Source organism: Crocuta crocuta, unplaced genomic scaffold (assembly GCF_008692635.1).
Source record: "Crocuta crocuta isolate KB4526 unplaced genomic scaffold, BGI_CrCroc_1.0 scaffold30, whole genome shotgun sequence".
In the NCBI taxonomy this organism is placed as follows: domain Eukaryota; kingdom Metazoa; phylum Chordata; class Mammalia; order Carnivora; family Hyaenidae; genus Crocuta; species Crocuta crocuta.
In genome coordinates, this window is record NW_027528345.1 from 10038864 (window position 1) to 10052223 (window position 13360).

The 13360-nt window shown below is 43.2% G+C and overlaps 1 protein-coding gene across 1 annotated transcript in view; it reads right to left on the minus strand.

Annotated features, from left to right (window-relative positions):
* Positions 1-13360, minus strand: part of FAM186B (family with sequence similarity 186 member B) — a 35493-nt gene that overhangs the window by 98 nt on the left and 22035 nt on the right. The window lies entirely within an intron of this gene.

Genomic DNA, 13360 nt, shown 5'->3' on the forward strand with positions numbered 1-13360 from the left:
ATAAAAGTTTTTTACAGTTGGGACAACATAAGGGGAAACATCGGGGATTATAGGACCCAGAAAGATTACTCGCTTGTAGAGAGCGATTAAAGGGAAAGGCGAGACTTGGCGTAGGATAGACTGAGAGGCGGGCTGGAGGTAGGGTGGGCGGGGGGACTCCACTTGGGCTTCCGAAGTCCAATGGGATGTAGGAGTCTGACAGTTTCCCAGGAGCAATTATGTATTTTCTGATTCCCCCAGCGGTTTTAAAGAAACTTCTGTGTGATGGGCCCTGTGCTAGCCACAACACGGGGAAATGCTGTGGAATTCGCTCCAGCTGGAGAAATGTGGGGTAAAGAAGGCGGGGAGGTTGATATCTAAGGAACCATGTAGGGTCGTGGGCCTGAGTGTAGAGTCCCTGAGGAAAGGGCAATACCCAGTGTCAGCCCGATCCCATCAGGACTGCTAGAAGCAGTTGTGGACCCCAGTAGGTAAGACAGAAGTCCAGAGGAGAGTGCCCTGAAGGGAAGCTTGGGATGGGAGAACAAGGCAACAGGAAAGTCTGAGGCTGAGAACCCAAACAGACCACTAAAAGAGGGTTTCTATTTGTTTTATGTTTCCTGAGAGGGGCACGAAAGAGTAGTAGCTCCAGAGAATCATATCACAGCTCAGAATAAGGAAAGTCCCAATTCCAAAGCTGTCCAGCACTGGGTGATCCTTTCAATGGAGAGGTCAACCACATGTCACTTGGACACTGCCAGGGGATGTCAGATGGGAGGGTAGCCCTTCTGGCCCTGACAGTGTATGATAGTCCACTGCTTCAAAAGTCCCCACCTCATTTACTGTCCTGTGATCTTACTTAATATTAACCTATTTTTCTCCCCTGAAAGAGAGTTTTCTGATACAAAGTGTGTGGACTTTATGAGATCTAGTATAGTATCTATACTAGATGAGAGTTCTCAGGGAGGTTTCTAAGGAGAGGACAGTTGAGTTGAGATTTGACAGGTGATAGAAGCCAATCATGAAAAGAGCTGCTGGTGTATGATGACCTAGATAGAGGGGACAGCATAACTCCAAAGCAGAATTGAATTTGATGAGTTTGAGGAACAGGAAGGAGCCCAGTATGGTTGGAGAAGGATGATCAAGAAAAAGGGAGAAGTGAACAGAGGTCATCAGGGGCAGACCACATTAGCCATTGTAGTTCTTGCTCTGGATTTGGGCCTTTATCCTTAATGCTTTGGAAAGCTCTTAAAGGATTACAAGTGAAGGCATCCTTGCTGTGATATGATTTAATTTTAAGACGATGCCTCCAGCTGTTTGTGGAGAAGGACTGTAAAAGAGGAAACAGAGAGATCAGATAAGAGGCTACCTTGCAGCAATCCAGGTGAGAGGTAAATCCAGGTGGTTTAGATGGGTTGTGAGGCAGTGAAAATGGAGAGAAACAGTGACTGATGTATATTTTGGAGTTGAACTACAAGGACTTGCTGATGGATCAGATATGGGATATGAGGAAAAGGGAAGAATCAAAGATAAGACCTAAGTTTTTTGCTTGAGAAATTGGCTGGATACTGGAGCCCCCTTTAGAATATATTCAGAATCTGGCTATCTCATTGGCTTGTCCACTCTCTCCTGACCCAAGTCACCTTGATGGAGGCTGGCTGGGCCCAAGGACCTGGAAGGGGTCCTGCAGGACCAGGCAAGAGGATCCTTGGCTTTGTGCAGGATAGAAATCAAACACAGCTGAGGGGCACCTGGGTGGCTCAGTCAGTTAAATGTTGTACTCTTGATTTCGACTCAGATCATGATCTCACAGTCTGTGAGATCGAGCCCCTCATCAGGCTCCATGCTGCTTGGGATTCTCTCTCTCCCTCTCTTGCCCCTCCTGTGCTCATGCTTTCTCTCTCTCAAAAATAAATAAATAAACATTAAAAAACAGAAATACAGCTGAGAGGAAGTGAGAGCAGTTTGTTAAAGATATAAAGAGAGTGTAGATACTGACAAAGAGTCTGGGACACTCAGAAAGGAAAAAACGAATGAATCTCGTCTTTGCTTGGGGCCTGAGGCTCCTGCATCCAGGAACAAAGGCAAGTGTTTAGGTGTCTCCCACAAGTTACTTATGCCCTGGAGCCAGAGGTCTTGATGAGGCAGTGGTCTTGGAAAATGTTCATGATGACCCTGCCCAGTCACTCCTTAGATGTTTATCTATTGTGCTGGAAGACTACAAAAAAAATCTAAATTCTTGACCTTTACTAGGAGCGGTTTTTCTCTCATGATGGGGGTCTCCTAATTTGGAACAATCCAGTCACAACTCAATCAGATGAACCTGGAAGCTGCTGGCAGGAGGGGAGGGGGAATGAAAGGATTCTCCCAAAGCAGAACAAAGATAAAAGTTTATTGAATACGCTGTAAAGGAGTGGCAGGCAGCACAGCAAAGCAGGGAGGAAGCAGTGGCTGGGGACTATTTAAAGGAGGCAGGTGAGCACTGTTTAACATAGTGTTGGAAGTCCTAGCCACAGCAGACAACAAATCTAAGTAAAAGGCATCCAAATTGGCAAAGAAGTCAAACTTTCACTCTTTGCAGATGACATGATATTCTACATACCCGAAAGACTCCACCAAAGAACTGCTAGAGCTGATACAGGAATTCGGCAAAGTTAAAGGATATAAAATCAATGTACAGGGGCGCCTGGGTGGCTTAGTCGGTTAAGCATCCGACTTTCGCTTAGGTCATGATCTCGCGGTTCGTGGGTTCGAGCCCCGCGTCAGGCTCTGTGCTGACTGCCAGCTCAGAGCCTGAAGCCTGCTTCAGATTCTGTGTCTCCCTCTCTCTCTGACCCTCCCCTGCTCATGCTCTCTCTCTCTCCTAGAAATAAATAAAACATTAACAAAAAATAAAATCAATGTACAGAAATTGGTTGCATTTCTATATACAAATAATGAAGCAACAGAAAGAGATAGCAGGGTATCAATCCACTTACAATTGCATCAAAAACCGTAAAATACCTAGCAATAAACCTAGCCAAAGAGATAAAAGGTCTGTATGCTAAAAACTATATAAGGTTTATGAAAGAAACTGAAGAAGACACAAAGAAGTGGAAAAACAGTCCATGCTCATGGATTGGAAGAACAAATATTGTTAAAACGTCAATATTACTGAAAGCAGGGTCACCTGGGTGGCTCAGTTGGTTAAGTGTCCGACTTTGGCTCAGGTCATGATCTCACGGTTTGTGGGTTCGAGCCCCATGTCGGCTCTGTGCTGACAGCTAGCTCAGAGCCAGGAACCTGTTTCAAATTCTGTGTTTTCCTCTCTCTCTGCCCCTCCCCTGCTCATGCTGTCTCTCTCTCAGAAATAAATAAAACATTAAGCAAAAAAAAAAAGTTTAAAAAAATATTACTGAAAGCAATCTACATGTTAAATGCAGTCCGTATCAAAATAGCACCAGCTTTCTTCACAGAGCTTGAACAAACAATCTTAAAATTTGTATGGAACCACAAAAGACCCTAAAGAGCCAAAGTAATGTTGAAAAAGAAAACCAATCCTGGACTTCAGCCTGTACTACAAAGCCGTAGTCATCAAGACAGTATGGTATTGCCACAAAAACAGACATATACATAGATCAATGGAATAGAATAGAGAACCCAGAAATGGACCCACAAATGTATGGCCAACTAATCATCAAAGCAGCAAAGAGTATCCAGTGAAAAAAGGTAGACTCTTTAGCAAATGGTGCTGGAAGAACTGGACAGCAATATGCAGAATGAACCTGGACCACTTTCTTATACCATACACAAAAATAAATTCAAAATGGATGAAAGACCTAAGTGTGAGACAGGAAATCATCAAAATCCTACAGGAGAAAACAGGCAGCAACCTCTTTGACCTCAGCCAGAGCAACTTCTTACTTAACATGTCTCCGGGGCAAGGGAAATAAAATTTTTTTTTAACGTTTATTTTTGAGAGAGAGAACCAGAGAGCAAGTAGGGGAAGGGCAGAGAGAAAGGGAGACACAGGATCTGAAGCAGACTCCTGTGTCTCCCTTTCTGCAGACATTGCTGAAGCAGAGCTGTCAGCACAGAGACCAGAGTGGGGCTCTAACTCCTAGATGGCAAGATCACGACCTGAGCTGAGGTCGGACATTTAACTGACTGAGCCACCCAGGTACCTCAAGGGGGAAAAAAGCAAAAATGAACTATTAGGACCTCATCAAGATAAAAAGCTTCTGCATGGCAAAGGAAACAATCAACAAAACTAAAAGGCAACCAACTGACTGGGAGAAGATATTTGCAAATGACATATCATGTAAAGGGTTAGTATCAACAATCTATAAAGAACTTATCAAAGTCAACAGCCAAAAAGCAAATAATCCAGTGAAGAAATGGGCAGAAGACATGAATAGACACTTTTACAAAGAAGACATCCAGATGGCAAACACAGGAAGAGATGCTCAACGTTTCTCATCATCAGGGAAATACAAATCAAAACCACATTGAGATGCCACCAATGTGGTGGCAATGTGGTGACCTCTCACCAGTCAGAGTGGCTAAAATTAACAACTCAGGAAACAACAGATGTTGGTGAGGATGTGGAGAAAGGGGAACGTTCTTGCACTGTTGGTAGAAATGCAAACTGGTGTAGCCACTCTGGAAAACAATGTGGACGTTCCTCAAAAAAATTAAAAATACAATTACCCTATGACTCAGCAATTGCACTAATAGGAATTTATCCAAAGGATACGGGAGTGATGATTCAAAGGGGCACATGCACCCCAATGTTTACAACAGCACTATCAACAATAGTCAAATTATGGAAAGAGTCCAAATGTCCATCAACTGATGAACGGATTAAAAAGATGTAGTGTGTGTGTGTGTGTGTGCGTGCGCGCGCACGTGCGTATATATATACGCGCACACACACAATAGAAGAAGATGTAGTGTACACACACACACACAAATAGAACACTACTCTGTTATGAAAAAGGATGAATTCTTGCCATTTGCAACAATGTGGATGGAACTGGAGGGTATTATGGAAATAAGTCAGTTAGAGAAAGACATATCACATGATTTCACTCGTGGAATTTGAGAAACTTAACAGATGATCATAAGGGAAGGGTAGGAAAAAATAAGATAAAAACAGAGAGGGAGGCAAACTATAAGAGACTCTTAAATACAGAGAATGAACTGAGGGTTGATGGGGGTGGGGAAAATGGGCATTAAGGAGGGCACTTGTTGGGATGAGCACTGGGTGTTATATGTAAGTGATGAATCTCTGGATTCTACTCCTGAAGCCAAGACTACACTGTGTGTTAAGCTACCTTGAGAATAAATAGAATTTTAAAAAAATAATAAAGAGGATAGGTGAGGAAGTATGGGGACACATTACCTTTTATGGTAATTTGCCTGGTTGTAAGTAACCTGGTTAGTTTAGGCCTATGGATATTTCACCTGATAGGCCTGTCTGTATTCAACCAAGAGGTTGCTGTGGGCCTTTTTACATTCCCTTGCTCAAGCTGGTTGCCTAAAAGCTGCCTCTAAGAGGGACACCTGGGTGGCTTAGTCGGTTAGGCAACCTACTTCGGCTCAGATTATGATCTCACAGTTTGTGGGTTTGGGCCTTGTGTCGTCGGGCTCTGTGGGGACAGCTCAGAGCCTGGAGCCTGCTTTGGATTCTGTGTGTGTCTCTCTCTGCCCCTCCTCGACTTGTGCTCTGTCTCTCTCTGTCTCAAAAATAAATGAACATTAAAAAAAAATTTTTTTTTAAAGCTCCCTCTAAGAGGGCATACATTATCTGTTCTATATGCATGTGTAAGGCAGGGGTGTGGCTCCTAGCAAGAATAGAAGCAGGGAAAGGAGTGAAAAAAGCAGTTTTTCATGGAGTCCCTTTAGTTTTTCTATGTCATCCTAAGTCCATCATCTCTCCTCTCTCTATTACAAGAGCTGCCTCACTGGTCTCTCCACTTTCATCTTCCTGCCTCTCTTCAGATTTCTTCACAGCAGCTAGGGTATCCCTAGTAAAATGGAAATCCACTCACGTCAAGCCTCTGTTCAAAATTTCATCTTTTTTGAGTAAACCTCATGGTCTAGCCCTTGTTACTCTGACCTCATCTCCTGCTCCTCTCACTTGCCCTTTTTAACATTTCAGTCGCTATCCCTTGCACTCTCTGGCCCTGCCTTACTTTGTTTTCGTTCTTAGTCCTTATCTTTTAATGCCTCATGTAATTTGTTTTTCCCCCATTTACTTTATTTTTAAAAAATCCTTTTTTCCCTCTGAAGTTTATTTACTCGTTTTGAGAGAGACAGTGCAAGTGGGGGAAGAGCAGAGAGAAAGGGAGACAGAGAATCCCGGGCAGGCTCTGCATTGTCAGCGCAGAGCAGGATGCTGGGCTCAAACACATGAACCGTGAGACCGTGACCTGAGCTGAAACCAAGAGTCAGATGCTTAGCCACCCAAACGCCCCTCCCCCATTTATTGTATGTCCTCCAACAGTAGAATGTAAACTCTATTTTCTTCACTGCAATAGAAGGTGCTTAACAAATAATTGTTGAGTGTTTAAATAAATTCACCGAAAAGGAGAAGTCTGTGGGAAGAGTAGGTTCGTCGTGTAGAGAGGAGTTCTGTTCAGACATGTCAAGTTTGAGATGCCTAGGAGATATTTAGGTGGAAGTGTTGAATAGAGAGGTAGACACACTAGTCCAGTCAGGGAAGAGGCCTAGCCTGGAGCTACACACAAGGGAAACATCATGAAGACCTAGATGCCAGTGTCTAGGGAAGAGTATAGACAGAGAACTACAAAGGTCGAAGGCCAGTGCCTGGAGCACACCAGTGTTCAAGGTTAGGTAGAGGAGGAACCAGAAAAAGGGACAAAAAGAAAGAAGAGGGTGGATAAAAAGAAAAGTAGCAATGGCACCAATCATCCAGCCTCAATTAATCATCCTTGGTTCCAGAATAGTCTTTCACAGAGTGGCCCTCTTTCCCTGGGGTGGATGTGGTTTACAATGGAGACCACACTCCTGGTTTCTCCGACCTTACTGGACAGTGACCTCGAGCAAGTTACATTTCTTTGCCTCAGTTCCATCATCTTCTGAGAAATAATAGTTCCCACTTCGTAGGATGGTTCTGAGGAGTAAATCACTCACTATTTAAACGAGTAGCAAGTGTTCAAAATGTTAGCTGTAGGTACTGTTCTCACTCACCTGCCAAGTCATCAGAGTGATAGCACAGCCCGTCCCCACTCTTGTCCGCTAGAGAAGGCCCAGTTTCCCTCTCACCTAAGGCTGTTACCTCTGGACACTCAAGTCAGAGGACACAGGATCTATCTACTCTTGGCTCAACTATACCATCTTAGGAAGTCAAGTTTAATAAAGCTATTGATCAGTACAAAGTTACCTTTGGGTTCACAATGCATTTTAGGTTAACATATTCTTGATATCTGTACATGTTTTGTTTGTTTGGCTTTTTTCTCCAAGGGAAGAGAAACTGTCTGCCGAGGAGGAGACTTACACACAGCCCGAAGCCTCCTGAAATAGAAGTCTCCAGGACAGAGAACCACAATGAAACACACAGCTTCACAAACATGACAAAGTTTACACATTGCATTTCAGAAGCCAGCGTCACATTTAATGAGGAAACCTAATTTATTCTCATTAAAGTTAGGTGTTCCACAAGGATGGCCCCTGTGACTATTTTTCTTTTAGTATTGCTTTGGAAGGACTAGCTTACTTGCTTGTAGAAGACAAAGGAACAAGGTCGAGAAACTGGAAAAGAGGTAAAATTATCAATATTTATGACATGATAGCCTATCTGGAAAATCAAGGACATCAACTGCAAAACTAATACAAATAAGACATTTTAGCAAAGTGGGTACAAGTTCATATACAAAAGGCAGTGAACAACAGCCAATTAGAAAATATAGGGGAATAAAATATATCATTTACAATAGCAACAACAAAGTAAACTGACCAAGAGTAATCTTAATAAATGTACTAGGTGCTCAATACTAAAATGGTATCAAAGAACACAAAAGGAGGCTTGCATAAATGGAAAGGCATATTCTATTTTTGGGCAGAAAGACTCACTATCATAAAGATGTCAGCGCTTCATAAATTAATCTATAAATTTAAACAGAAACTAATAAAAATACCAACAGACTGCATAATATGAATATAAAGTTCAGATGGAAATTTCTGCATCAAGAACAGCCATGAACATTCTGAAAAAGAAGGCTAGTGAGAGAAATAGTTCTACCACACATAAAACCATTAAAAGCTACAATAATTAAAGTAATAAAATCCAGGGGATACTAGCCATACATGGGGAACTTGATCAAGAGAACCAAATAGAGAATCCAGAAATAGACTCAACATTTAACATGTTGGTGTATGATGAAGAAGGCATTGTCTATCAGTAGGGAGAAATGGATTATACAATAAGTGGTATGGAGACAATTGTGTAACTGCCTGAAAAAAAAATAATGTGGTATCTCTGCCTTGGTTTTTACACTAAAATAAATCCATGTGAATCAATTGTGTTTAAATAAATGTAAAAGAATACAACCATAAATGTATAACGTCATAGTGGAGAAAGCATTTGTTAGAAGAGCACAAAATTTCCCAAAGCATAAAAAAAGGACAAGTTCAGTCAACATGAAAATCTATAATTTCTGCAGAGCAAAAACCCCCATAAACAAAACCAAATGGTACACAGGGGGAAATATTTGCAACTCATTTCATAGACAAAGGGACTAATTGGCTTAATATATACAATATCCCCTCAAATCAATATATATATATGTATATATATAAAAACACAAAAATCCAATAAGAAAATGGGACGAGTAACATAAAAGGAAAGATAAATGGCTCTTAGGCATATGAAAAAATACTCAAGCTCACTCACTAGAAAGTTGAAACTACACTTAGATATTATTTTTAACCTACAGATTGGCAAACAGTCCAAACATTTGGCAGTATACCCTTGGGCATGGCTGTGGGGAAATAGGCCCTCTTATACATCACTGAAGGGACTGTAAATTGTTGATATTTGTCAAAATTAAGAATGCATATGATTTCGGAACCAACATCCTTGCACACATGCAAGACAAAGTATGCACAAAGTTATCAACTATAGCATTGTTTATAGTAGCAAAAAATTCGCAAACAATTCAAACATCTGTCTCTAGAAGACTAGTTAAATAAGTTGTGGTCCATCCATACAATGGACATCCATACAGCTAGGCTGAAGAGCTGTCACAAAAATCTTTATAGGCCATGATTAAACTCATGAAGAGCCATTAAAGAGTTTTTATGCAGGGGATATGGTATGAGATCTGGATTTGAAAAAGATCTCACTGGCCTAGCATGGAACACAGATTGAAACAGTAAAACTATAGACAGGGAGGTCAGTCGGTGGCTTAAATTAGGGTGATCACCAAAGACATAAAATGTAGACTGCATACGGCTTGGGGATAAATTGGGTGTAGAAGTGCAAGCAACAAGGCACGGATCCCTGGTCTCTAACTTTGGCAGTAGAAGGAGAATGATGATTATGCACTGAGATAGAGAATGCAAGTGTAGAAGTTGGTTTGAGTGAGAAGGAAAGATGAGTTTTATTTGGATGACTTGAGCTAGAGGTGCCAGTGGGCAACCAGTTGACACATTCAGATAGGTGTTTGGATATACAGCTCTATGACTCAGGAGAGAGAAGGGGATTAGGGATAAATTTGGGAGTCATTGTCATAGCTGATGTTCAAAGCCCCAGGGGAGGATGAAGTCATTTGGGGACATTGTACGGCACGAAGACAAGAGAGAGTCCAGGCACTGGAGCAGCCCACAGAATACACTGGCTGAAGATAATGAACTTCTAGAGGAGCCAAAGGAGTACAGGGAACATAGGAGGGAAATCAAATATCACCCAACAGAAGTCAAGGGAAGAAGGTAGTAGCATTTTTAAAATTTCCTATTTTCTTAAGTTTATTTAAGAGAGAGAGTGTGTGTGTGTGCAAGTGGGGGAGGTGGGCAGAGAGAGTTACAGAGAGAGAATCCTAAGTGGGCTCTGTGCTGTCAGTGCAGAGCCCAATATGGGGCTCAATCCCATGAACTGTGAGATGATGACCTGAGCCAAGATCAAGCGTTGGACACTTAACTGACTGAGCCAACCAGGTGCCCTAATGTGGCAGAATTTCAGTGGTCTGTGTCTCTCACTTGATTAAAATATCCTTGAGGACATAAACTGGGTTTTATTTTTCTTTGTTTCCTCCCGGTCTGCTCCATCCCTATCTTCAATCAATACAAGATTTTGCACATATTAGTCTATGAACAAACAAGAGCATGAATGGGTAAACCCAACCAAAGCTGGTTCTTTTTTTAAAAATGTTTATTTATTTTGAGAGAGAGAGTGTGTGTAAGCATGGGAGAAGGGGCAGAGCAAGGAGAGAGAGAATCTCAAGTAGGCTCTGTGCCCGACAGGGCTTGAACTCACGATGGTGAGATCATGGCCTGAGCCAAAATCAAGAGTCATACGCTTAACTGACTGAGTCACCCAGGTGCCCCAAACCTGGTTCTTTATACTCCTTTGGTTCAAACCTTCATTATTGCTCCTTGAATTGGTTTCATTCTCTAATGTCTCCGCATTGTCACAGCTGCCTCTCTAAAGCAAGATCTGTAACTACCACGCCTTTCCTTGAAAATCATCAACTTGGCCTTCAAGCCCATCCAAACCCAATTCTAGTCCAGCTCAGCTCCTACAACACCTGTTTCTACCCAATGAACCACAACCACAGGGACCACTTTCTGGTCCACAAACAGGGTTTAAGCTTCCTTGGATTCCCCTGATTCCACTCCTGCCACCTGTGGTAGTTCTACCCATCCTTCAACATTCTATTGAAATCCCACTTAGCCCCAAAGGCCTTTTCAGACCCTCACTGCAAAAAACATGTTCTTCCCTTGTTCTCCATTCTACTTTGCACCTATACAACTCACTTACCCTGAACTGTGTCTGTTGCATATGCCAGCTCCCCACTATTTGCTCTGTCTCCACACCAGAGTGTGAAGAGGGATTGTGTCTCAATGCCACTCGATGCCATCATCACACATCCAGTGTAATGCACACTGCACTTAGTCCCCTCAGTAAGTCACTGCTAAATGAGTGAGAGATGGATGAGTGGATGGGGAGTCCTTGGCACAGTACAAGGACCTAGTTCTATTTATCTTAGCACTCCAGTGCTTTGTGAATGATCCTTACTCTTTTTGCAGTAAGATCCTTGGAAGCTTATTTGATTCACTTTTATACCCTCACTGCCTAGTGCAGAACACAGCCCCACAGTAGGTGTTCAATAAATGTTTAAGGACTCAATAAATGCTCATCTAATTTGTTCTCAGAAGTCTCCAGAGAAGCCAATGGCTTTGGCAAACAATATTCTGTATGTGCTTCCTGCCAGCTCTGAGAGCCTACCTTTGGAGGGCAGTGACAAGTGCGTCATGTAAACATGGTGCTACTGAGGGACCGTGAAGGTGGCCAACAGACAGAATTAGGGCTGTTATAGCGGTAAAGTGTTTCATGCAGAGAGATGTGGCTCTCCAGGCAGAAATACAGCCCAGAAGCTTCTGAGGCAAGAGCAGGCAGCTCAACAAGGAGAGATAGGATAACTTACTCCTTAGGGAGAGTCTGACTTGGTTTCTGTGTGCACAGCACTCCATGCTGGGAGAAGCTACAGCTGTCAAAGCAACTGGACATCTGCTCCTAAAGTCTGAGGGCTGGGGCTGGGGGTGGGAAGGCGCTGAGGACAGGCCCAGCACTACTCCTAGAACAAAGGCAAGGTTGACCAAAGCTGGACGATGTATGAGCAGAGGGTGGAGAGAGGTCCCAGGAGAAGGGGGGATCTTAGGGAAGATTGGGAGGGATTTCACTGGGGGAGGGCATTTGAGCTCCCTTACTGAGCTTTCCTGAATGGGATGGGAATTGCTAATCGCTTCCAACTGGCCTCCCTGTTGCCCCCTTCCAGCCTTCAGTCTGTTCTCATCACTGCAGCCAGAGTGATGCTCTTTTCTTTTTTCCAGTTTTTTAAAAAGTTTATTTTTGAGAGAGAGAAAGCACAAACAGGGTGGGGCAGACGGCCCGGGGTGGGGGGAGAGGGGGCGGATGGGAGATCCCAAGTGGGCTCCATGCTGACAGCAGAGAGCTCGATTCAGGGCTCAAACTCACGAACCTCAAGGTCACGACCTGAAGTCCGATACTTAACCAACAGGGTCACCCAGGTGCCCCTCCGGTTTGTTTTTTTAATTGAAGTACAGTTGACACACAATGTTACATTAGTTTCAGGTGTATCAGAACAATGCTCTTGAAGTGTCGCTCAGATTATGTCCCTCATTTTTTCTCAAAATTCTGCAATGGTTCCCATTTTCATTCAAAATAAACATGGTTCCTATTCAATAGGAGTGAAGGAGAAGTCCTTACTGTGGCCTGCAAGGCACTGATCTGTCCCCAGGTCACCTCTCCCTCATCACTCCTTCTCTTCTCCCACTCACTCACCAGGTGCCAGCCACACTGGAGACTTGCTGCTGCTTGAGTTTACCAGGCATGCTCCTACCTCAGCTGTTCCCTTGCACGGCAGGCTCTTACTCCATGACGCACTTCTCACCTCCTCAAGACTGCTCAAATGTCACCTCAGTGAGGACTGATGTGACTTATTCTATTTTTTTAAGTTTATTTTTTGAGAGAGACAGAGATAGCACGAGTTGGGGAGGGGTAGAGAGAGAGGGAGAGGGAGACAGATAGAGAATCCCAAGCAGGCGCCATACTGTCAGCGTAGAGCCTGACACAGGGCTCAAGCTCATGAAACCCTCAAACCATGACCTGAGCTGAAATCAAGAGTTGGTTGCTCAACTGACTGAGTCACCCAGGTGCTGCTTACTTGACCTATTTTAAATTGTATCCCCTATATTCTGGTACCTTACCCTCTTCTGAAATTTGTGTTTCTCCATGGCATCTTTTACCATCTAACATTTGGTGTATTTTATTTTCAATTTCTTGTCTGTTTTCCTCCAAAAGAGTGTAAGCTCCATAAAAGCACTTTAAAAAGTCTATTTTCTTCACTACCATATCCCTAATGCCTAGAACCATACCCAGTATTAGGTGCCCAATAGATATTTGTTGAATGAATGAATGAATGAGGACATAATGCATGTTTGAGGAAGTCTCAAGAAGGGCCTCCTGGCACAGTTCCTAAAAGCCAGTTGCCTGAAGAATCATTTGCAAGGACAGCACTCTGAATTGCAGAGCTGAGGCCCCTGCTGGGGTGGTCAAGGAAGGGGAGGAGGAAGTGGCCCTGACTGAGGGAGAGAGGACCCTGGCTACCAGGAATTGTCTGCAGGACTCAGATTTCCC